Here is a 27,855-nt window from a genome sequence, read left to right as displayed (position 1 = left end):
TAATATCGAGGGACATAAATATCGAGTCAAAAATATCGAAAGTACAAAATATCGAAATAGATATCGATGTGAAAAATATTGTTTTTTTATTTTTATTATATGTCGATGTAAGTAATATCGTTAGTAATAATATCGACATGTTAAAATATCGTTATTGTATGTTTAGTAAATATTTTGAAGTTGTTTGTATAAATAGTTAAAATGTATATAATATGAGAAATATTTATATTGTTTTAGGGGCGGGATGTTGGGTTATAGGGGATAAGGGTGGGGAGTGTTTTAAAAAAGTTAATTAATTTTTTAATATATTGTAAAATTTAATTAGTAAATTTTATTTCTAATTTGAAATGTATATTTAATTTTAGGAGCGGGATGTTGGGTTACAGGGATAAGGGTGGGAAGTGTTTTAAAAATGTTAATGTATTTTAGAATTTTTAAAAAAGTTAATTTAGAAATTTTTAAATAAATTTAGAATTTTAAAAGGATTTTTAGCAGCCAGATGTTGGGTTATAGGGGATAAGGGTGGGAAGTGTTTTCAAAATGTTTATATATGTTTGAATTTTTAAAAATAATTATTTAGAAATTTTAAAATAAATTTAGAATTTTAAAATTAATTTTAGGAGCGGGATGTTGGGTTATAGGGGATAAGGGTGGGAAGTGTTTTAAAAATGTTTATATATTTTAGAATTTTAAAAAATAATTATTTAGAAATTTTAAATTAAATTTTGAATTTTACAAATAATTATAGGAGTGGGATGTTGGGTTATAGGGGATAAGGGTGAGAAGTGTTTTAAAAAAGTTTATATATTTTTGAATTTAAAAAAAAAAATATTTAGAAAATTTAAATATAATTTAGAATTTTACCAATAATTGTAGGAGCGGGATGTTGGGTTATAGGGGATAAGGGTAAGAAGTGTTGAAAAAATGTTTTTATATTTTTAAATGTTTAAAAAAATTAATGTAGAAATTTTAAATTTAATTTAGAAATTTAAAATTAATTTTAGGAGCGGGATGTTGGGTTATAGGGGATAAGGGTGGGAAGTGTTTTAAAAAAGTTTATATATTTTTTAATTAAAAAAAAAAATTATTTAGAAAATTTAAATATAATTTACAATTTTACAAATCATTGTAGGAGCGGGATGTTGGGTTATAGGGGATAAAGGTGGGAAGTGTTTAAAAAATGTTTATATATTTTAGAATGTAATAAAAAAGAGGTTTGATTGGTTCATTATAATTCCTATTGAAAGACCCCACCCATTTCAATCATTCTTCTTAGACCTTCTTTGGAGGAGCATCTCTCTGCTGAGAAGAATTTTTTTTGACTAAGTTTACAATTAGATCAAACTTTTTTTCCAAACAATGGCTTCAGGGCAGCAGGCATCTCCAGCATCTGCTCATTCATCTGATGAATTTCTGGAAGAACCACCATGCCCTGAAAGGTACTCATCTGTGGTATGGAAAGAGGGGCAAACCAAAACTAATGCCACCTTAGTGACATGCAAGATATGTCAACGAGTGCTCTCCCATGGCGATCCAACCAAAAAGTATTCATGTGGTACAGCCAGCATGAAAAAGCACCTGAAGACCATGCATCCAGTCAACCTGGCACGTGAAGAGTGCCGAAGAATGCGAGTTCTTCCTGGTCCTTCAGAGGCATCACAGCCGAGTACTTCGCGTGTGGATCCATCTGTCCAACACTAGGACATCCATCCACAGTTTGCCATATTGAAAGTGCTCTGCATAAAATGCAACGCCGTCCTTTGCTATGGAGAGCAGTCCATTGATCTCATTTGCAGAAAGCAAGAAAACCATCATTGCTATTTTTTTTTTATTTTTTTTTCTTTGAAGTTCATTGTTTTGTTCCTCCAGTTCTGTTTTTTCCTTTTTTTCCAGAAAAACCAAAAAAAATTAAAAATTGTTCAGAAAACCAAGAAAAAAAATATTTAAAGAAAAAGAAAAAAAAAAGTTCTTCTGAGAACTAATTTTCCTGGTTTAAAAAAAGAGCTATTTTTGTTTGTTAGTGTGTGAAAGTTTAGATGATTGTATGTGTAGTGCATAATTGACTGAACAAATGCATTAGTAGCGTATGGTGAATGTATAAATGCAGAACTATGAGGAAGTGCTACAGCATCACACAGTAACCTATTTAACTGCAGTGTGCTGTAGTACTTCCGAAGCACAGGGATGCAACATATGTACATAAATATGTTGCAAATCTATGCTTCTCTCTGCACGGCTGCTTAAACTGCAGCCATATGGTGACACACGCACCCTTGCACCATGGTGCAAGGATATCTGTGTCATGTGGTGTTTGTTTCTGTGCAGGAAGACACACCTTCCTGCACAAAAACATTCAGTAAAGGCATTTTTCTCCTTCAATCTATGCTGAGCATTTTACCATGTATTGAAGGTTAAAAAATTAGGAGAAATGAAAACAATTCTCCTTGTTGTGCTTTGCTACACCAATTGGAGAATGGTACAGCATTCACACACATCTCCAGATTTATTATTTTTGATAAATCTGGAGATGTGTCTTGTTCTATGAGTATTCTGCGCAATCATGCACAACAACACTTGTAGAACACCCTTTCAACTCAAAATGGTGTGTATGATGAGGTTGTATTTACATTGAGAAAAAAAGGTACACAGAGTGCCTTTTCCTCAATTAGTAAATATAAAAGAGTGTCTTGCGCTATAACTATGTTACAAAAAGTAACATATTTCTGTATGGAAAATTGCTTGTGAATGATAGGAGGTAAGCACCGATGTTTGTCTGAAAAGATGCTCAAAGAAGAATGATTGAAATGATTGCAGTCCTTCAATATGTAGAATGGGAAATATTATGAACCACTCAAATCTGTTTTTTTGGAGGTCATATGAAATCCTATGACAGACAGATTCCAAAACTACATAAGTATAAACAGGGTGTTTTGAAAAACGTATTAAAACGTTGTATTTCTTGCAGATGTGCATATTAATACTTAGTTAAACTTACCTTCACAGTATTAGAAATAAAAAATGGTACACATTTTTTTCAGTTGTTTTTTGTAATGTAAATTGTGGTAAATTGCTTATTTTAGAATTAGGATCTGTGAAATAAAAGAAAAATAGTTATAACATGCAATAATACATTTTTAACAACACAGCATAATTTAAACAAAATAATTTGTTTGCCTTTTTTGCTGTTCTCAGAATACATTGAATTTCACTAGGAATAGTGATTTCAATCGTACTCATCACATAACAGCGGGCAAAAAAAAACAATCAAAATGATTGTTTAAAAAAACCCAACATGCTATTCTCAGTAAAATACCAGAAAATACAAATCACACATATATAAAATGCTTATTGCTAACAAAATCTTATCACTTCAATTTATAAAAACTGTAAATGTTGTCGCTTTAAAATATTCACCGAGTCAATGAGTATGAAAAAGTCCATAATTCAAACATATACCTTTCCTTGAGGCCAAATGGTATTTTTGCACTGTTTTTTATGTAAATTGTACAATATTATAATAATAAACTCCTCAGAGAGTGAATTATCTTCCTAAAACTTTGGCTTTAAAAATGTTAGGTAGGAATTTTGTGGAAATATGGATTTTTCTGATCAGCTATGTCCCCTATCTTGGACCCCAACGGTTTCATGTATGAATCACAAGTACATGTATGCTCCCTCCAGTTCCAGTTATGAAGACGCAAACCCATGTGCGTCCACCGTCAACATGTCCTCTTTCAGATCCGCCATGAATAGGCCGGATATTCCATTCCTAAGTATGAAAGGCCACCGGCTTTATATGGTTCACTTATGCCATTTTTCAGTCCAGGCAAGTAGGCCCGGATTCTGTCATCAAGCTTTTCTTGCCTTCTGCCTCTGAAAGCTCCAGTCTGAGCCTGCATCTGCGACCATGAACTTTGTCTCATTCTCTGCGCGGCTCACGAAGCCTGACATCAGCCTGCTGTCTGCCAAAAACTGTATTTCACCTTCGAAATTATCTGCTCCGTTCCCTGCCCGATGCATTCCTGTCTAGTAGTTTAAGTAAACATTCTTCCAGCTACCGAGCAAAGGCTCGGCTTCTCTGTCTTTACGCAAGTAATTCATAGCCCTATTACTATGGAAGATTTCCGCCCTCGCATCTAGTGTAGACACTTAGGTGCCGATTACGATCCGTTCAGCCCCCGTAGGTACGCGCCGACCCCCCCCAGCCCCCGTAGGTATGCGCCGACCCCCCCAGCCCCCGTAGGTATGCGCGGACCCCCCCTGTGTGTACACCCGTGTACGGTGCGTACCCCCCCGTGTACGCTCGAGTCGAACCCCCCCGTGTACGCTCGAGTCGAACCCCCCCGTGTACGCTCGAGTCGTACCCCCCCGTGTACGCTCGAGTCGAACCCCCCCGTGTACGCTCGAGTCGAACCCCCCCGTGTACGCTCGAGTCGAACCCCCCCGTGTACGCTCGAGTCGTACCCCCACCCGTGTATGTACGGTGCGTACCCCCAGCGCTTACGCGCTGGGGGTACGCACCGTACATACACGGGTGGGGGTACGACTCGAGCGTACACGGGGGGGTTCGACTCGAGCGTACACGGGGGGGTACGCACCGTACATACACGGGTGGGGGTACGACTCGAGCGTACACGGGGGGGTTCGACTCGAGCGTACACGGGGGGGTACGCACCGTACATACACGGGTGGGGGTACGACTCGAGCGTACACGGGGGGGTTCGACTCGAGCGTACACGGGGGGGTACGCACCGTACATACACGGGTGGGGGTACGACTCGAGCGTACACGGGGGGGTTCGACTCGAGCGTACACGGGGGGGTTCGACTCGAGCGTACACGGGGGGGTACGCACCGTACATACACGGGTGGGGGTACGACTCGAGCGTACACGGGGGGGTTCGACTCGAGCGTACACGGGGGGGTTCGACTCGAGCGTACACGGGGGGGTACGCACCGTACATACACGGGTGGGGGTACGACTCGAGCGTACACGGGGGGGTTCGACTCGAGCGTACACGGGGGGGTTCGACTCGAGCGTACACGGGGGGGTACGCACCGTACATACACGGGTGGGTACGCACCGTACACGGGTGTACACACAGGGGGGGTCGGCGCGTACCTACGGGGGCTGGGGGGGGTCGGCGCGTACCTACGGGGGCTGGGGGGGGTCGGCGCGTACCTACGGGGGCTGGGGGGGGGTCGGCGCGTACCTACGGGGGCTGGGGGGGGGTCGGCGCGTACCTACGGGGGCTGGGCGGGGGTCGGCCCGTACCTACGGGGGCTGCGGGGGGTACGGCACGTACCGGGCACCTGTTTGGACGTCTCCATGGTTGTTATGGGAGTTCGGTGCGGACGGTCTTTTCACCATACGGTTGTACATTCGGACGCCCGGGATGGATCGTGATTCCCCGGTCGGAGTTCACCTTTCACGTTTGTACGGTGAATCGTCCGAGGACGTGTCGGACACATTTTCCGACCCGAGGACGTGTGGGGAAATATTCCCAGTGCGGTTCGTATGGACTTTTTACCATGCGAATCGTGATTGCCAGTTCGTACGGCACTTGTACGATTCGTACGGTAAAAAGACCCGATACGAGTCGTACGGGGACATTTTTTACCGGATCGTGATCGGCACCTTAGACGCTTGTACACGCACTAACAGTCAGTATAGTCAGTATAGAATAAGATTCTACTCGAAGAGACCTCTCTTTTGGATAACTTAGTTCTTTAAACATAGGATGTTAGATATGATTTGGGATTAGGTTGACTTGACCCTCCAGACTTCTGTCGCCACATGTAGAGCTAAATGTCAAGTCCCCTTCACCCCCTAGTCGCACGTCAATTACACGTCATGCTGCTGCGCGCGCATTTCTGCCAAGTATTTCTGCTGACATTGCGAAATTCTTTCATGTAACCACCCTCTTATGACATCACATCTGATGACGTTCTTTCATCACTCCCAGTTACGCCTATTTTTGCTACGCACGAATATATTATCACCACTATCAATTGTTACGCCTCTTGTATTTGCTTCACTGTAATGCCTATTGTATAAAAGTAATTGATTGTCAATAATGTATGTACTTCACTTCCTGAACCTTCGTGGTGATGGAACCTGGAGCAACCGATTATAATCGACCATTGGAATAAAGCCCATTCCGAACCTCTAATACCACGGATTCTGCCTCTTATTTACTGAGCTATTTTATTATGTTTCTGTATCAAATTAAGTCCCGGTAATTAAATTATTTACCACATGAATGGCGCCCGAACAGGGACACTTTCTCATCTCACGCGCCGGTGGTGCGTTGCAGGCCCGGTCTCCTGCCACAGCTGGACGGACAACAACGCGTACCAGCAGGATTTCCTGTATCTCCCTCCGGTCAAGCGGGGGCGACTGAGGCTGCGATCAACACCCAGACGAGGCGGTGAGAAGTGCGAAGTATCCCGACCAGAGCCTAGCTGAGAGAGCAAGATCCGAGGTATACAGAGGCCCACCAGTTTCCGAAGTCCTGAGTCGAGTCCAGTTTCCGAAGTGTTCGAGTCGAGTCCAGTCCGGTTCAAGTTCAGTTCAGTTTCCGAGGCCTTCCGTTCCGAGCTACCCGGTGAGTACCATTACTGGGGAGGCGTTCTGGCGTGCACATAAGTTGTGCCGGTCCAGACGGGTTTGGGTACACAAATCCGGTCTGCACTGTTTCAGCAGTGTATCTGTACTGTTTAGCAGTATATCTAGTATATCAAGTATATAAATTCAGAATAATTCAGTTCAAGTCGAGTATTATGTTTAGTGATTAAGTTTTCCTTAGATCGTCATCATCATTGTTGCTCAGTTAAATGTTAAATGTTAAATGTTTTTAGTACGTTCTGCATATTGTGGTATGAATGACTGTTCATTATTGTGATTACTGTATTAAGTTTGTTCAAGATCAAGTATCAGATCAGTTCTCAATATGCCGCTCTTTTCGAAATTAAGACAGATCACAACTAGAAAAGGGGTACTCGAAGAAGCTGTTCCTATTCCTCCTAGGGACACTCCAGGGTACTTCATGTATCATAAACACGGCTTAGACGCTATATTATTTCTTGATTTATGGGTAGACTACACTAAGGAATTACCAGAAAGTCAGAGGTGGCCCGCGGCTGGGACCTGGGATGCAGAGTGCATCGTGAAAGTAGAGGAAGAATTATGGAAAAAGAAAGCTAGACAATCACAGAAAGACGCCATTGAATTATGGCGTAAAGAATCGTATAGACGTACAGAAAAAGCACGTAGACAGGAAGAGAAGAGTAAAGAGAATTCAAATGAAGTCCGAGAAAATCTATTAATTGAAGAAGGTGCACGAGTGAAATCAGAACAAGTAGACAGACAAAGACATGCCCTTATGAAGGGTATGTATCCCCTTCTGGCCGAAGGATTACCTAAGGCTACTCCGGGGATACCAAAAGACTTGCCACCCCCATTATTTCCAATAAAGATACATCCCAAGGGGCATCCTAGAACCGCAGAAGATGTTTTTCTTTCCTCATATTTAGATGACGCAGCTCCCGAGTATGCTAACCCCGCCCCACATAGACCGTTGGCCGGGGAGGTTCAACGCCAAGATCCTGTATCTGTATCTCTACAGCACCAAATCCTGACATAAGTTCCGGCAAGCACATCTGTTTCCACATCTGTTCCTACAGCTACTTCCATAGCTGTGTCCACCCCTATAGTTGCTGTATCGCGTTCAACGAATCCTTTCACGCCCGATACCCCAGATGGGGCTACGGGAGGTGCTACCAACATTTTTTCTACGCCACCCAGAATAAATAAACTTACTTTTCAAGAATCTGCACATTCACGTACCCCCAAACTCATAAATGCCCGTACGCTTAAGGAACTTCTTGTAGATTGTAGATATGACCCTGTGCCCGGAAAAGAGGACGAAATGACCCTGGCATCATTACGTATCAGACGAGCCGCGGTGTATTTAGGGAAGTTACCAGGAATGACTATGCATCTAGATAATATATACCATTTTGTCCAAACAGGGCGAGATTCTGAATGTATTAACAGAGCTATGGAATACCAGAAAGTGGAAATACAGGGGGAACTGTTACGTTTCCTCATAAATTGTGTGATCAGAAATCAAGACCGACCGGGGGTAGACCCGGAAGCAATGCAAATTCTTACCAGATGGAGCCAGAATATATCAGAAGGGAGACATGATAAGCAAAACTGTATAATAGCCATGTGCCGAAAGATCCGTAAAGAAATAGAACGCCTACACGAAGAAAGATTAGCGGTAGACCAGTTTGAACAAAATGAGGAGGAGGAAGGATCAGGACTGCCCACAGGACAGTCAGAAACTATAGCCTATGTAGGTAGAGGAAGATCTTGTAATAGTACTAGATGTCTTACTGACCCGATACGTCCGATATGTCTAGAAAATAACAGGAATTTTCAAACACCTATAATAAATATAAGGTCCCCCGAGCATTCGTTCCAAGCCGCTGACAAATTACTGCGAGAACGAAGGGGTTATCATTTTCTCGATTCTATGGATGAACAAGAATTAGCCAGGTCAGCCGTTCATTGGGTTGACAGTCCCGGGAAGTATAGTGATGATACAGTAGCACACGCATTTTTGAATCTCACCCCAGATGAACAGCGTTTAGCTGGGATTTATATGATTCAACAACTTCTTATACTATATAAAAGCCAACATTCAGATCCTGGTCCCTTACCTGATATATTGACTGAATTACTCACGAATAGATGGAGAGGTTCAGGTACTAAGCTAATTAAAGAAATACTAGAATCAAGAAAGCAGTACATTCTTTTTATATGCTCAGAACATGTCTCACTGCCCATTAAGGAAAGAACCACGTATTACATGGACAGACAGAATCCCTTACGAGAAGTACACCCAATAAAAGGCGAGGACAATGAGTTTAAACGCGTATTTGTATATACGCCCATATCGAAAATAGAATTGTTAGAAATGAAGAAAGTGGTACCCAGTCATGACAAAGACCCAGCGGGTTTTCACCGAGAAATTAAAGACATGTTACTCATGGGAGAGTATACCTATCCCGACATTATGACAATATTAAAGGTATTAATGCCTGCTGGCATTTATGAAAAACTCAAGGAAAAAGAGTGGGAGGTAGGTGATCAAAAGATAGAATGGTCAGCATTAGAAAATGAAGAAAAGGCCCGAGGTCCAGGTTCGGGGCTTGGGGACAAAACTAAAGCACTACCAGGTTTACTAGTACAGGTACTGCCACGTTTATTGACTACGAAAAAGGAAGATTGGGGTACAATTTCAGCCTGTAAACAGAAGCAAGATGAAGACACTAGTGATTTCTATGCCCGATTTGAAAAATGTTTTGGTATAAATAGTGGCATAAAAGCAAGTAGTGAATCATACCCACATCTGTTTGTGACAAAATTAGTAGAAAATGCCTTGCCTCAAGTAAAGAACAGAGTATTAAAATTCGAGAGTACCTGGCAAGGTAACACTCCATCACAAATGTTACAGTACCATCACAATAGAATTAGAGAGGAACAAGAACATGAACAAAGACGCATGAAAGACACGAAAATGAAAATGCTAGTCTCCCAGACAGTTCCAGCTGAAGGACATAAAAAGGGTACGACACATTCCGGTGATTCAACAGGACCTGTAAAAGGGACATGCAACTATTGTAAACAACCAGGTCATTATGTACACGATTGTCCAGTTTTGAAACATAATATCGCCATAGGTAATACAAAAGAAAGACCACGGCCACCTAGACAGGATCAGAATGAACAAGGAGCCCCACAGCATGCGCAGTCCATGCCAGCTCCACCACAGTCTATACAGTTTGTGCCTGCTGCACCAGCGCTGCCTGTTGCTGCCACACAAACGACGACAAGACAACTGTACCAGACCGCACAGTATGACTATCCTGATTATCAACGATACGCATGAACAAGCCTAGAGAGGGAAGTTGACTTACCCCTTATCGAGATCCCTGTAGATCAAGAAGGACCTTATGTACATAGTGAATTATTAGGCCAAGACAGAAAATTTTTACTCGATACAGGGGCAAGTCGAACAACTATAAAACGTAGTGAAGTTCCAGGGGTACCCCTCTCAGGCTCACAGAATATTTCCCTTGGTTTTTCAGGAAAACCTATTGTTAATGAAGTATCACAGCCTCTTCCACTTACGATAGGACCTTTGACCCGAACTACAGATTTATTCCTTACTAAATCATGTCCAGAAAACTTGTTAGGAATAAAAACACTGAAAGCTCTAGGAGCTATAATATGTTGTTCTCCGGAAGGAGTAAGATTGTTTTTACGTGATTTTAAAGGTCATTATGTGTCTAGAGACATGGATCCCCGACTGCAGACTTTACCTACACATCTATGGGCACAAGGCCCTACTGATGTTGGTTGCATGAATATTACACCATATCGAGTCACACTAAAGGCAGGAGTGGTACTACCACGAATGCGACAATACAAGTTACCACCAGATGCTGTAGTGGCTTTACTGCAAATCATTGACGAACTCATTGCCCAAGGAGTGGTTGTGGAAACAGACTCCAATGTATGTAATTCACCGATAATTCCGATTCTCAAACGAACAGATCCGAAGGCCCCGCCAGTATATCGATTGGTTATTGATCTGCGCGAATTAAACAAGTGCATTGTGCCACAATTCCCTGTGGTCCCCGATATCTCATCATTACTGACAGCTATTGATTCCGAAGCAACATTCTTTACTGTAATTGATCTCAAGAATGCTTTTTTCAGCGTCCCAATAGATCCGGAAAGCCAATATTTGTTCGGATTTAGTTTAAATGGACGTAGCTTTAAATTCTCTCGCGCACCTCAAGGATTTACAGAAAGCCCCAGCATCTATAGCCAAGCACTAAAACGAGAACTCGACAGTATCCGCATGCCAGTTAACACTGCTCTGCTTCAATATGTCGATGATCTGCTGATCACCGCTAGAAGCGAACCCGAATGTGAGAAAGCATCACTGACAGTTTTACGATTTCTAGCCGAAAAGGGGCACAAGGTGTCCCCTTCTAAGCTGCAATTCTGTGTCCAGCGAGTTGTTTATCTTGGACACTCGCTGTCCAAGGAGGGAAGGCAGCTTACACCCGACCGCATTCAGTTAATAGCTAACATGCCAATACCCGAGACACAAAAGGAGGTGCGGGCTTTCATAGGCCTCACTTCATATTGTAGGCAGTGGATCCCTCAGTATGCATTTCTAGCAAAACCACTCATTCAGTTGACAACACAGGAGGCAGCCACATCGACTGTTCTCCCTTGGACTCAGGAACATACACAAGCTTTTGAAAGCTTAAAGAAAGCTCTATGCCAAGCACCTGTTTTAGCAACACCATGTTACAGAAAACATTTTACACTCTTTGTTACAGAACGAGAAGGTACTGCTTTGTCAGTACTCACACAGGAACAAGCAGGATCACACAAACCGTGTGCTTATTTTTCTAGTACATTAGATCCCGTAGCTCAGGCTTTGCCTGCATGTCTGAAATCAGTGGCAGCAACAGCTTTAGCAATCAGACAAAGCGATGCCATAGTGTTAGGACATCCATTGACAGTTCAAGTACCACATGCAGTAGAGGTTCTTGTGAATAGAACGCAAACACAACACTTGACTATTGCGCGACTTACTGGGTACGAATTAACATTATTTCAGCCACATATAGAAATCAGACGTTGTAACACATTGAATCCTGCCACACTTTTACCTATAATCGGAACAGACCCACTAGCCCATGACTGTATTGAAGTTATTACAATCACGACGAAACCCAGACAAGACTTAACCGATGTCCCATTGTCAGACCCAGACCTGACGTTGTATGTAGATGGTTCATGTATGAGAACAAGTGTAGGAGAGTTAGTGGCTGCTTACGCAGTCACAACAGACACTGAAATCATTGAAACAAATTGCATAAATACCTTGTCCGCTCAAGCAGCAGAGCTCGTCGCTCTGACACAAGCCTGTATTCAAGCCACAAATAAAAAAGTCAACATATACACTGATTCACGTTATGCATTCGGAGTTGTACATGACTTCGGCGTGCTGTGGCGAGAGAGAGGTTATTTAACTTCTCACGGTGCCCACATTCAGCACGGACCCCTCATTCATGCTTTATTAGATGCAATACATCTACCCACTGCAATATCAATTATGAAATGTAAAGCTCATACGAAAGTTACTGATATCATTTCTCAAGGCAATGATTTAGCTGACAGAACAGCTAAACAGACTGCTCAAACTCAAACATCCGACATGACAAAGACAATAGTCCCGACGCCAACACATTGTATGATGGTTAAAGATCCTACTCTTGACGTAATTGATATACAGACACATGCTACACCAGAAGAAATAAAGAAATGGACTGAATTAGGAGGGATCCAAACGGATCAAGGATGGTTGATGAAGGAAAAGTCTGTGTGGTTCCTTCCTGATTCAATGGTCCAGGTTATAATTAACACTGTACATAGTCCAGCACATCTAGGAGAAAAAGCTATGCTAGACAGCATTCAACACATTTGGTTCAATAAACATTTACGAGCTGCAGCCAAACAAAAAGTTCGTACCTGTATGATCTGTTGTCAGTTCAACCCAGGAAAAAGCGTTCCCGTAGAACAGGGTGGATTTCATCCTCCTGATCATCCTTTTGAAGTCCTCCAGATGGATTATATCCAGATGGAACGATGTAGAGGATTCAAATATGTTCTCGTAGTTGTTTGCGCTCTTTCCCGTTGGACGGAGGCATACCCGGTTTCAGATTACACTGCCCCGACTACTGCCAAACAGTTGGTTCGAGAATTCTTCCCACGATACGGTTTACCACGTGTTGTTCACTCAGATAACGGCCAGCCGTTCTCGTCCGAATTAATAAAACACGTTTCGCTCTTGTTAGGCTATCAGTGGAAATTCCACTGTGTCCGACACCCCGAGGCAGCAGGTCTCGTAGAAAGACATAATCAGATCCTGAAAATAAGATTGTCCAAAATATGCAGAGAGAAAGGTGTCGACTGGGTAGTAGCATTACCAGTTGCACTCTTTTACATGAGAATGGTAGCACACTCTCGAACAGGGCTATCCCTGTATGAAGTGATCTTCGGCAGACCACCAAATATGTGGGGGACGCCCATACCACGCAAAATAACTGATATTGACTGTAATATGCTGACAGATTACTTGGCTTCCTTGATGTCTGCACTACAATCTTGTCGTTCACAGGTAGCTGCAGCTTTTCCTGACAACACTGAGGTGAAACCCCATGACGTAGTTCCGGGAGACTTGGTCCTCGTGAGGAACTTTGATCGAAAGACTCAGCTGGAACCTAGGTGGAAGTTGCCTCAGCTGGTGTTGCTCACCACAAGGACAGCCGTGAAGATCGAGGGCAGAAAAGGCTGGATTCATTCAAGTCATATCAAGAAATTTCATGGACTACCAGCAGATGTGAATACCACACCTCGTGTGTCTTCACCCATTGACTCAAAACTCCCTCTTGTTGAAAAGAGTAATTCTGAACATTATAAACTGAAACTCAGGTCCAATCAGTCGAGCAATTTGATTGTTTAAGTCCTCTCCAAGGTGAAGCGGTTGAATTGTCTCTGACATGTATCCCTTGGACCTGAATAGAGATAACACCCGAAAAATGTTGAAACGACAGGCGTACTGTAAATCACTGCGTAGTCATTGCATAGTGACATTATTAATTTTGTTTTCCTTAAGTCTTTTAATAATTACTGCAAGTATATTGTTGCATATATATGATCCTATTTTTAGACACGTTTATAATGTTACTGCTGAACATTCTTTTAGTGAATTACCTCCGCTTGAGTTGTCTTATAGATTTGCGCTGCGCAATAACACGTTTATTAATATGTTACATCATTCCCATCAGGTTAGCAATGCTACAAATTGTTGGATATGTGGCCGACTCCCTCCCTATCAGAATTATAAAGGAATTCTACCTCTCTTTCCATACCCGTTCACACACAACGGCTCCTGTGGAGCATGGTTTAGCTTAATCAATTCCCTAGATTCGAATTCTGCAGTTTATCAAGATAACTGGGTATGGGGAAATTTGAATTTAGTTTTACTTAAGGTCTGCTATCCTAACAAGGAGGGATTTCCCCAGAGAACAGGAACTGATCTCGAAAATGAAGTGTATGGATTAGGTAATTTTACGCTTAATCTTATGATCCTAAATGTCGAATCCGAAGCTACTCCAATTTTGCCCGCTATGTCAATATTTCCAGTAAAAGGTGAATTATGTGTAAGAAAGAATGGTTCCATAAATATGGGCCATAGTAGATGCACCACTGTAGTAGAATTTAGTGATCAAGGCAAGTCTACATTTAGAGCTTCCCGCCATTCATATTTCATATGTGGTCAGACGGCATATGTACGTTTACCTCTAGATTGGGATGGTACTTGCTATATTGGATTCCTTTTGCCACCTGTTTTTCTAGCTCCTCCTGATTATCACAGAAATACTCATTTAGTATATAATAGAGTAAGGAGAGATCTCCCAATAGTCGATTACACTGAAACAGCATGGGAAAAATACACAGATTTCAATAAAGGTCTCTTTCCCTATATAGGTACCGTTACTAATAGTAAGCTGATACGTAGATTAACTAGAACCCTTGAAGCAGTAGTGAACGAAACTATTTCCGCCTTAGGCAATTTAACAGAAGAGCAGTCTGCTATGCGGATTGTTGTGCTTCAAAATCGTCTTGTCCTTGACGTCATCCTGGCCGATAGGGGCGGAGCTTGTAGGGTCATCGGATCAAGTTGTTGCATTTTCATACCAGAAAATTCGCCATCTGTATATAAAGCCATAACTCGCCTTCATAAGATTGTAAGCCAGATACACCAGAATCCAGGCACCTGGACTTGGTCCGGTTGGTTTTGGAGTGTATTATCTACCTTTGGATGGAAGGTCCTATCTTTCCTAGGTATTGGCCTTCTCATACTATTCAGTTGCTGTCTATGTCTACAATGTGGACCAGCGATTTGTGGTCTGTGTGCCACATCGTGTGTCCCATCACCAAGATTTCATTCGTCCCAGAAGAAAAAAGAAGAACAAATGATGCTATATGAACAGATCAACGGATTGATGAAGATTGATATCTCTTGACGGGCAAGTAGGGGACAAGGAGGGAATGTGGAAATATGGATTTTTCTGATCAGCTATGTCCCCTATCTTGGACCCCAACGGTTTCATGTATGAATCACAAGTACATGTATGCTCCCTCCAGTTCCAGTTATGAAGACGCAAACCCATGTGCGTCCACCGTCAACATGTCCTCTTTCAGATCCGCCATGAATAGGCCGGATATTCCATTCCTAAGTATGAAAGGCCACCGGCTTTATATGGTTCACTTATGCCATTTTTCAGTCCAGGCAAGTAGGCCCGGATTCTGTCATCAAGCTTTTCTTGCCTTCTGCCTCTGAAAGCTCCAGTCTGAGCCTGCATCTGCGACCATGAACTTTGTCTCATTCTCTGCGCGGCTCACGAAGCCTGACATCAGCCTGCTGTCTGCCAAAAACTGTATTTCACCTTCGAAATTATCTGCTCCGTTCCCTGCCCGATGCATTCCTGTCTAGTAGTTTAAGTAAACATTCTTCCAGCTACCGAGCAAAGGCTCGGCTTCTCTGTCTTTACGCAAGTAATTCATAGCCCTATTACTATGGAAGATTTCCGCCCTCGCATCTAGTGTAGACACTTAGACGCTTGTACACGCACTAACAGTCAGTATAGTCAGTATAGAATAAGATTCTACTCGAAGAGACCTCTCTTTTGGATAACTTAGTTCTTTAAACATAGGATGTTAGATATGATTTGGGATTAGGTTGACTTGACCCTCCAGACTTCTGTCGTCACATGTAGAGCTAAATGTCAAGTCCCCTTCACCCCCTAGTCGCACGTCAATTACACGTCATGCTGCTGCGCGCGCATTTCTGCCAAGTATTTCTGCTGACATTGCGAAATTCTTTCATGTAACCACCCTCTTATGACATCACATCTGATGACGTTCTTTCATCACTCCCAGTTACGCCTATTTTTGCTACGCACGAATATATTATCACCACTATCAATTGTTACGCCTCTTGTATTTGCTTCACTGTAATGCCTATTGTATAAAAGTAATTGATTGTCAATAATGTATGTACTTCACTTCCTGAACCTTCGTGGTGATGGAACCTGGAGCAACCGATTATAATCGACCATTGGAATAAAGCCCATTCCGAACCTCTAATACCACGGATTCTGCCTCTTATTTACTGAGCTATTTTATTATGTTTCTGTATCAAATTAAGTCCCGGTAATTAAATTATTTACCACAATTTGGTAATTCACTAGGCAAACGTTGTTTGAAAACCAACTGGGCATCATTACAAAGTGTCCAGCCTTTGTCATATTTGAGATAGGCAGTGTAATGTCCAGATGTTGTGGAAGGACCATCATGGAAAATGATTGCAATTGCTACAAAAGTCCTTTCTGATATTCCAATCCAAAAATTCTTTATTTTGGCCATTTTAGGCCATAAGAGATGCAACAGTAAAACCATTAACATTATATACAAATAAGTATAATCTCACATAAGAACAATCCATAGGGTTGCAATTTGCAATTAAGAATAATATCCATTTTATACAATCCCCAGTTTGTATTAACAGACATTAGTATTCAACAGTAAAACCATTACCATTATATACAAATGATTATATAACTCACATCAAAACAAACCAAAAAATAGCGAATTACAAATCAAGAAATGGTGTCCATATTAATGCAATTCCCTAGTTTGCTTTAACTAGACATTAGTTTTCGTCTTCTCATCCACATGGCTAACAAAAACTTGCTTACTGCAAACACAACAGAATTCAAGGTACTGGTCTTTAAGATTCTAAATGATTGTGTGCAGTTTCTGAAACCTAGGTTTCTGCATAGAGGGATCAGCCATTACTTCCTATGCTTACTATAGGCATGACAGAAGAAGAGCACATACATTTCATCTTCCGTGCTGCAGGTAGAAATTTTAAATTTTATTTAGAAATTTAAAATTTATTTTAGGAGTGGGATGTTGGGTTATAGGGGATAAGGGTGGGAAGTGTTTTATAAATGTTTATGTATTTTTGAATGTTTTTTAAAAAAAAATTATAATTTTAAATGTAATTTAGAATTTTATTTTAAATTTTCGGAGTGGGATGTTGAGTTACAGGTGATAAGGGTGGGAAGTGTTGTTAAAAAAATATTTTAATTTGGAATATTTAATAAATTTAATTTGAAATTTGGAATAAAAATATATTTTTTCTATTATGTTTTAGGAGTGGGATGTTGGGTTATAGGGGATGAGGGTGGGAAGTGTTTTAAAAATTAAGATTTATTTAGGAATAATTTGTTTACATAATTTAGAATATTAGAATAAAATTTCGAAAGTTATATTTAATTTTAGGAGTGGGATGTTGTGTTATGGGGATAAGGGTGAGCTTGTCTCTCAGCGCCGGGACGCCCCATTGCTGGGGTAGCTGTCGCGCTTCACCAAACCTAGAAATTAGAAAGTTAGAAGGGTGTGGAGTTTTCTAAAAATTTGTAAAATGTTGGTAATATTGTATAAGAAGTATGTATAAATTTTGATTTTAATTGTACAATTTAAAATGTTTTTGGGGTTTTGGATGTTGGATTATAGGGGATAAGGGTGGGGAGTGTTTAAAAAATGTATGTTAAATTAGTAATATTGAGTCATTTATATTAAAAAAAATATTTTATAATATAATATTTTGGGATAAATTTTAGATTGGGGAATTGGATTTGTAGAGGATAAGTGTGGGTATTTTATTATGTAAAATTTTTAATAATCATTAACACTAATTTTTTTTATATAATTATATATTTGTATTGCACTTACTGTAATTAAATACATATTGGAGTGGGAATATAAAATTAATTAAGATCAGTATACATGATTTATTCTAATTAAATATATTTATGAGTGGGATTACTAAATTAATGTAGTGTAGTGTTTTGCACCTACCATAATTAAATATAGTGAGAAGAGTAAAATAATTAAGTTCAGTGTCCAGCACTTATTTTAATAAAATATAAATTGGAGTGGGAATAGTAAATTAATTAAGTTCATTGTCCAGCACCTACTGTAATTTAATATAGGTTGGAGTGAGGATAGTAAATTAATTAAGTTCAGTGTCCAGCACTTATCGTAATTAAATATAGACTAGAGTGGGAATAGTAAATTTATTAAGTTCAGTGTCCAGCACATACTATAATTAAATATAGGTTGGAGTGAGAATAGTAAATTTAATAAGTTCAGTGTCCAGCAGTTATCTTAATTTAATATAGACTGGAGTGGGAATAGTAAATAATTTAGTTCAGTGTCCAGCACCTACCCTAATTTAATATAGGTTGGAGTGAGAATAGAAAATTAATTAAGTTCTGTGTCCAGCACTTATCTTAATTAAATATAGACTGGAGTGGGAATAGTAAATTTATGAAGTTCAGTGTCCAGCTGCTACTCTAATTTAATATAGGTTGGAGTGAGAATAGTAAATTAATTAAGTTCTGTGTCCAGCACTTATCTTAATTAAATATAGACTGGAGTGGGAATAGTAAATTTATTAAGTTCAGTGTCCAGCACCTACTCTAATTTAATATAGGTTGGAGTGAGAATAGTAAAATAATTATGTTCACTGTCCAGCACTTATCTTAATTAAATATAGACTGGAGTGGGAATAGTAAATTTATTAAGTTCAGTGTCCAGCACCTACCCTAATTAAATATAGGTTGGAGTGAGAATAGTAAATTAATTAAGTTCTGTGTCCAGCACTTATCTTAATTAAATATAGACTGGAGTGGGAATAGTAAATTTATTAAGTTCAGTGTCCAGCACCTACTCTAATTTAATATAGGTTGGAGTGAGAATAGTAAATTAATTATGTTCAGTGTCCAGCACATATCTTAATTAAATATAGACTGGAGTGGGAATAGTAAATTATTTAACTTCAGTGTCCAGCACCTACCCTAATTAAATATAGGTTGGAGTGAGAATAGTAAATTAATTAAGTTCAGTGTCCAGCACTTATCTTAATTAAATATAGACTGGAGTGGGAATAGTAAATTAATTCAGTTCAGTCTCCAGCACCTACCCTAATTTAATATAGTTTGGAGTGAGAATAGTAATTTAATCATGTTCAGTGTCCAGCACTTATCTTAATTAAATATAGACTGGAGTGGTAATAGTACATTTCTTAAGTTCAGTGTCCAGCACCTACCCTAATTAAATATAGGTTGGAGTGAGGATTGTAAATTAATTAAGTTCAGTGTCCAGCACTTATCTTAATTAATTAAATATAGACTGGAGTGGGAATAGTAAATTAATTCAGTTCAGTTTGTAGTGGGAGTAGTATGTTAATCAAGTTTGGTAAATAGCAATTATTATAATTTAATATAGAGTTGAATAGGAACAGTTAAATTAATTTGTTTTAATTTACTATAAATCTGTAGATTTTAGTTTTGGTTGGATAAAAGATAGAAGCTATATCAGAATGCAAATTCTAAATTTTTGTATAAAATAGTAGAAAGGAAAATAAGATTTGTTTTATAGTTGTTGGAATGTATATTAATTACAGAGAAAATATTGTTTATTATTACGCATATTATAAGAATTAAATCATTGAAATAAACATGTAATAACATAATTAATATTTAATATTTGTATTATTGTAATATTTTTTTTATAATGGATATATTTTTGTTTAATGTATATTTTGGACATTAATATATGAATAGACAAAAATATAAAAAATAAAAATATATGATTTTTATAGCTGTTTAATATTTTTAAATTTACATTGTGTACTCTCAATATTTTTAGACTTTATTTGAATTCATAAGAAATTGTATGTTTTGAAATATATGTTAAATATATTTTAATTATTAATATTTATATTAGATAATTAATATTGAAAATGTTTATATTTTAGAATATTTCTTTTAAATTTTAGTTTTGGTATGTTGTAGATACAATATATTAATGATATCATGTTCATACATTTTTTTTTGGTCATATATACAGTTTTGTTATTATATTAGTAAATATATTTTTCTTATTATATTTATTTTTATAAGTTAAATAATTTTCACATATATAAAATAAATAGGTATTCTTTTTGAGTATTTTATTGTAATGTTTTACTCATTTTTAAAGTAATGTGTAATGTTAAATAAGTAGTTAGGCCATTTATTGGTATTATTTGAGTTGTTATGTTTGTTTGGGTCTTTTATTTTGTAACCGCTCGCTGTTGTTTTGGGTTATTTTGGTAGAATCCAGGTCGCGGTCAGGAGCTGTTTCGCGTTTGAGACGGTAAGAGTTATTTTCTTTATTAGTACATAGTTTTAAGTGTTTTGTGGAAGTAGTAATGTTGTAATAAGTGTGTATGGATTGATGTTTTAGAAGTTAGGGTGTTAGTAATAGTTTGTATACGGTTTTATAATTTACGTTGTGTTCCGTGTTTGTGGCTTTGTTAGTCTTTTGTTCTTTAGGTGTGTTAAAGTTTTATAGTGTTTGAATAATGTTTGTAGTGATGTTTTTAGGTGTATTATGTATGTTTGTGTGTGGGTGGGAATGTTTGTTTCTCTTTTGTACGTTTTACGGAGAAGATATTTTCGTCTCTTTCAAACAGTTTTTTTTTTTTTAAGGAAGTGTGTATTAGTTGTGTTTACTACTATTTTTTTAACACTTTCTTTATTGTTCGGGTTTCCAGGAGCAGTTATTTACCTTTTTTATATTTTTCGGGATTTTTTTGGTTAATGGATTGTCGTTTTTTGGCGTCAACGGTTTTTTCGAAAAACAGTTGTATTTTTCCATTTTATTTGGATTCATTTTTGATACCTATGGATTTTGAACTACCTGGATTTATTTGGAAGGAATGTTATTATCCCATTGGAGCAACTACACAGGTAAGTTCATTTAAATATTTTAATTGTGGGTGGGCAAATCTTATATCTTTAATATTGTTGTTGTGTACTTGGTTTGTTTAATTATGTTGTCTAAATATATGTAGATATCAATTATTTATATATTTTCGACCACATAATTAAATAAGTGATATAATAAAGTGGTTTATTTATGTTGTGATAGTTGTTTTAGTAGAATTGTGGGTTAATATTTTGGAAAGGGTTTAGAAGAGAGTTTGAGCTATTATATTTAAGTACTCAAGTCCTCTTGTGGATGGGTATAGCTGTACCTGTTGTTGTAGGTAATTATACATTTGAGTAGTTTGTCTAGATTGTTTTGGTTTTAATTGTAGGACAGATTGTTGCATTCTTAATTCTTGGAAACTTTGTTCCTTTTGTATGGCAATTAGGAGTTTTTGTAGTGTTGGAGTTGTTCTCCCAGTAGAAGTTAGGAATGCATTATGCCAGCCCTCGACGGTGTTGTTAGTTTTGGCTTGTTGGTTGAGTGTACTTACATATACATTCCACCAAGGTATTTGGAACTTGGGCTGACGTCTATGGCCTGATCTGTGTAGTCTCCCCACCCAGGTATCCTCAAAATAATCTAAGAGGGGAGATAGCTTTACTTCATTTTGTATGTAGAATGGACTTTCTAATAAAAGATTGTAATGTTCTGCTACATCTGTGGTTGGTACATAAGCTAGGGCTGTTAGAAGTTTTATTTGATGTGCAAAAGTTATGTTTGTGGCATATTCTACACTTAGGTGCCGATTACGATCCGGTAAAAACCGCGTACGAACCGTCGGTCGGAGCGAATTCCCCGTCCGACTCGTACCCGGTCGTAAAACTTTACAAACATGGAATTACGATTCGCACGGAAACACCATTTCCGTACGAATCGTAAAAAACACCGACCGACGAAAATATACATACGAATGTGATCCGGGAATGCTGCGACGTTACGTCGGGACGCTTTCAGGCAGCGTTTCACGAACCAGGAATTACGATTCGAACCGACAGCAGTCCGGACGGCAATATTTTCACGGCACCCAAAAAGTGCCGCAAAAGCGAAGTACGGCGCGAATCGACCAGAGTAGGTGGCCCGGTACGCACCGTACCCACCCCAGCCCCCGTAGGTACGCGCCGACCCCCCCCCAGCCCCCGTAGGTACGCGCCGACCCCCCCTGTGTGTACACCCGTGTACGGTGCGTACCCCCCCCGTGTACGTTCGAGTCGTACCCCCACCCGTGTACGTTCGAGTCGAACCCCCCCGTGTACGTTCGAGTCGTACCCCCACCCGTGTATGTACGGTGCGTACCCCCAGCGCGTAGCGCTGGGGGTACGCACTGTACATACACGGGTGGGGGTACGACTCGAACGTACACGGGGGGGTTCGACTCGAACGTACACGGGTGGGGGTACGACTCGAACGTACACGGGGGGGTTCAGCTCGAACGTACACGGGTGGGGGGACGACTCGAACGTACACGGGTGGGGGGACGACTCGAACGTACACGGGTGGGGGGACGACTCGAACGTACACGGGTGGGGGGACGACTCGAACGTACACGGGGGGGTTCGACTCGAACGTACACGGGTGGGGGTACGACTCGAACGTACACGGGTGGGGGGACGACTCGAACGTACACGGGGGGGGTTCGACTCGAACGTACACGGGTGGGGGTACGACTCGAACATACACGGGGGGGTTCGACTCGAACGTACACGGGTGGGGGGACGACTCGAACGTACACGGGTGGGGGGACGACTCGAACGTACACGGGTGGGGGGACGACTCGAACGTACACGGGTACGACTCGAATGTACACGGGGGGGTTCGACTCGAACGTACACGGGTGGGGGGACGACTCGAACGTACACGGGTGGGGGGACGACTCGAACGTACACGGGGGGGTTCGACTCGAACGTACACGGGGGGGTACGCACCGTACACGGGTGTACACACAGGGGGGGTCAGCGCGTACCTACGGGGGCTGGGGGGGGTCGGCGCGTACCTACGGGGGCTGGGGGGGGGTCGGTGCATACCTACGGGGGCTGGGGGGGGTCGGCGCGTACGGGGGACGGGGGGGGGTCGGCGCATACCTACGGGGGCTGGGGGGGGTCGGCGTGTACCTACGGGGGCTGGGGGGGGTCGGCGCGTACCTACGGGGGCTGGGGGGGGGTCGGCGCGTACCTACGGGGGCTGGGGGGGGGTCGGCGCGTACCTACGGGGGCTGGGGGGGTACGGCACGTACCGGGCACCTGTTTGGACGTCTCCATGGTTGTTATGGGAGTTCGGTGCGGACGGTCTTTTCACCATACGGTTGTACATTCGGACGCCCGGGATGGATCGTGATTCCCCGGTCGGACTTCACCTTTCACGTTTGTACGGTGAATCGTACGAGGACGTGTCGGACACATTTTCCGACCCGAAGACGTGTGGGGAAATATTCCCAGTACGGTTCGTATGGACTTTTTACCATGCGAATCGTGATTGCCAGTTCGTACGGCACTTGTACGATTCGTACGGTAAAAAGACCCGATACGAGTCGTACGGGGACATTTTTTACCGGATCGTGATCGGCACCTTAGTGAAGATTTTTGTAAATGTCTCCATATACATTGATTTAGATGGAAGTAACATCCTTGGATAGCTGTATGGGGGTACAGTTTTAGAATGCAATTTATCATGGCTTGCTCAAAGTCTATGATAATTCTTTGAGGGTAAAAATCATTTGATTCTTGTTTTAGTTTTCCTAGCATTTCATTATATGTTGTGTTTTGTTGGTTAGGTAATAGTGCATAAATTAAAGGTATGGAAGTGTTGTGATATTGACCGTGTATTGTGTAAAGCTGGTAGAATGGTTTTGGGCATATTGTAAAGGTGCCATCCATCATCCATGTTTGGCATTGTTGGAGTTTAGTTATATTGTTTGCAGTAGCAAACATTATGATTCTTTTTTCTGTACTTTTGTTATCAAAAAAAATAAAAGGTTTATTACTGTGGGTGATAGTTAATTCTGGTGGAATGATGATATCTTGAAAAGTTTTAGGGAATGGTATAGTTGTCGTGGTTGATTTTTTGGTCCTAGCAATTGTTCTTTTTATAGAAGCAATTGATGGTAATTGGCCTCTTGCTTCTTTGGGCACTCTAGGTAATAGTTCTTTTAGGATTACACTTGTAGCAGTTTGTGAACCAGTGCTTAATTCTTTTATATTTTCAAGGGTTTATCTGACTTCTATTTCAGAGAGATTGGGTGGATGGTTATGCTCTCTTGTATATAGTACAGTTGTTTCTCTTGTTGTTGCTCATCCGTAGCATTTGTTAGAATAATATTTCGAACACTTCCAGTTCACTTTTCGGTCCGTCTGCTTTTCTTGGGTGTATGTGTAACCCATGTAACACAATAGGAATTTTCCTTTCTGCGATGTTATAAATTGGGCTTCTTCTGTCATCGTGATGTGTTAGAAAGCTGGAAAAAATGTATATGAAAATATATGCAATAGTACTTTATATATTTCTATTAAAATAGGAAACAACAAACGTTTTTATATATACTTACCAAGTGTTTTTGGTTGTATTTGAATGAAGATATTCTTTGTAGACAAAATGCTGTTTAGTTGATGTAGTCTCTAAAAGTTAAAGAACATATATTGTTTTGGTTGGTTTAGTTTTTTTAAGTGGGGTGGTATTGCTGTTTGGTATAGACTACATTTTTTTTGTTGAAACGTTTTTTATTGTTTTCCAAATCAACAACTCAATAAACATCCCCCCGCCTCCACCCGTCCAGGAAGTACCACACATTTATCATCAAGAACAATTATTCAGGAGAAGGAACAACCTTCCCACCCAGTCCTCTACCCCCCCCCTCCCTCACCCCATGTCAGTGTACCCCCCTCCCCTACCCGTCTTCCAATGTGCCCCTCCTCCGTAATAAATAAGATCCAGGAGGCCAACCTCTCCCTAAGCAAACGGAGCCTTCCCTTATGCCTAGTGGTATAGACTATAGGGGGCCGATTACGATCCTGGAAAAACCCGGTACAAACCGTGGGTCGGAGCGTTTTCTCCGTCCGACTCGTACCGGGTTGTAAAACGTTACAAACATGCAATTACGATTCGTACGGAAACACCATTTCCGTACGAATCGGAAAAAAGACCAACCGACAGAAAAATACATACAAATGTGATCCGGGACACCGTGGATGTGACGTCCGGACGGAGTTAGGCATGTTTTTACGTACCAGCAATTACGATTCGCACCGACTGCAGTCCGGATGGGAATATTTTTACAGCACCTAAAAAGTGCCGGAAAAGCTAAGTACGCAGCGATGCGAGCTGATTAGGGGGCCCGGTACGCGCCGTACCCCCCCCGCCGCCCGTAAGTTCGTGCCGTACCCCCAGCCCCCCGTATGTACGGAGCGTACCCCCGTACCCCCCAGCCCCCCGTATGTACGGAGCGTACCCCCGTACCCCCCAGCCCCCCGTATGTACGGAGCGTACCCCCACCCCCGTATGTATGGTGCGGGGGGTACGCTCCGTACATACAGGGGGCTGGGGGGTATGGGGGTATGCTCCGTACATACGGGGGGCTGGGGGGTACGCTCCATACATACGGGGGTCTGGGGGGTACGGGGGTACGCTCCGTACATACGGGGGGCTGGGGGGTACGGGGGTACGCTCCGTACATATGGGGGGCTGGGGGGTACACTCCGTACATACGGGGGGCTGGGGGGTATGGGGGTACGCTCCGTACATACGGGGGGCTGGGGGGTACGGGGGTACGCTCCGTACATACGGGGGGCTGGGGGTACGGCGCGCCCATCCGCGGGGGGCTGGGGTTACGGCGCGAACATACGGGGGGCGAGGGGGGGGTACGGCGCATACCGGGCACTTGTTTGGACATCTCCATGGTTGCTATGGGAGTTCGTTCTGGACGGTCTTTTTTCCATACAGTTGTACAATCGGACGGATGGGATGGATCGTACTTGTGCATTTGGACTTCAGTTTTCCCATTTGTACGTAAAAATGTCCGGGGACGTGTCGGAGACTTTTACCGACCCGAGGACGTGTGGGGGAATTTTCCCAATGCGATTTGTATGGACTTTTTCCCATACGAATCGTACTTGGCAGTTTGTACGGCGCTTTTACCATTTGTACGGAAAAAAGTCCAGATTCAATTCGGTTGGGGAAATTTTTTCCAGGATCCTAATCGGCACCTAGGTGTTAATTTATACAGGTTTTTAAAAACTTAAAAAAGAGAACATGGATTTGTTTAGGGGTTTAGGATGTTTTGGGGTGTGAGTAGGATTTAATTAATATTTTAGAAAGTATTTTGATAGTATACTTACTTTTTTAGTGAGTCCTTTGTGGCAATGTTCAATATTTTCTTTAGCTGTTTTGAGTAATATCTGTAGTGGAAACATAAAGAGATGGAATATATAAGTTAGTTATTTTTGAGTAAAGATAAATTAGTGTTTTAGTTTAATTTGGCAGTTTAGTTAGAAAAGGTAATTTACTTACGTTTTTAGAATAGTAGTAGGATGTAGGTTTCTTCTGTTTAGCAGAGTTTCTTCTTCGTTCAATGCTTTGGTTTAAGGCACAGTAGAAGACTTGTTTTAATTGGTTTATATGGTGGTTTTAAATTGTTTCTGGAATGTTATTGGTTGTTTTCTGTATGTGGCCTTTCTATTGGATGTTTGAATTTTTTTTAGTTAATTGGTTTCCTTTTATGGAAAATGCTAAGTAAGAGTATATTTAGTTTTAAAGAAGGAATTTAAATAATTATATAGAAAAAGATTGTTTAAAATGTGTTTTAATTTTTTATAATGTGTTCGAAATGCCTATGTGATAATTATTTCAGTGTTTTTTTATTATGTTGTTAAATATTTTTATCGTTATAAATGTTATGTTTATGTTTAAGTAGAATATAATTGGAAAATGTATGTTTTCGGAAAATATTGTATTTATGTTGTTTACAGTATTGGTTTTATTAGTATTAGAATTGTCGATATATTTTAAAAAACAATATTATTGATGTCGATATTGTGGTTATCGATATTTTTTACATGTGTTATATTTATTTATTTATGTCGATATTTAGTATTGCGATATTGATGTGTGCAATATTTGTGTGATCGATATAAATGTATTACGATATTGTAGTGTCGATATTAGTGTAGTTTTTTAATTAAGTATACAATGTCGATAATTTTGATGTCAATATTTTTGACGCGATATTTGTGTACTTCGATAATGTGTCTTTCGATAATATGTCAGAGATCCAAGTCCCACACAGCAGGATTGCTAACTTTTATACCAGGCCACGCCCCCTTTCTCCACCACTCTGCAGACACACCTCCTGGAGCATTCTGGCCAACTAGCCCACCAGGTACCTCCAGTAAGCGACAAAGAGCTGGATTGCAGAGAGGTGGTCCGAGGCCATACCCCTTTACCCACCACTCTGCAAACGCAGCTCCTGGTGCACTGCTGCTCGGAGGATGAAGTCCACTTGTGTCCTGAGGTCCTCAGGACACAAGAAGACCTCATCGCCCCACCAGCAGTGCGCCAAGAGGCACGTTTGCAGAGTGGTGGAAAAAGGGTTGTGGCCTCGGACCACTTCTCTGCAATCGAACTCTGTGGTGCCTACTCGAGGTACCTGGTGGGCTAGTTGGCCCCCAGGGACCCTCAGTATTCAGTGGTAATTAATTCCCCAACTTAAAATGCGCCAGGGGGTGCGTTTGCAGAGTGATGCAGGGAGGGGGCTGGGCCTCCAGGGAGAAGTCAGCTTTTTTTAAAATATTTTTTTTAGAAGGGGCTGTGTGGCCCCTC

Source organism: Triturus cristatus, chromosome 11 (assembly GCF_964204655.1).
Source record: "Triturus cristatus chromosome 11, aTriCri1.1, whole genome shotgun sequence".
Lineage (NCBI taxonomy): Eukaryota > Metazoa > Chordata > Amphibia > Caudata > Salamandridae > Triturus > Triturus cristatus.
This window is presented reverse-complemented; position numbering follows the sequence as displayed.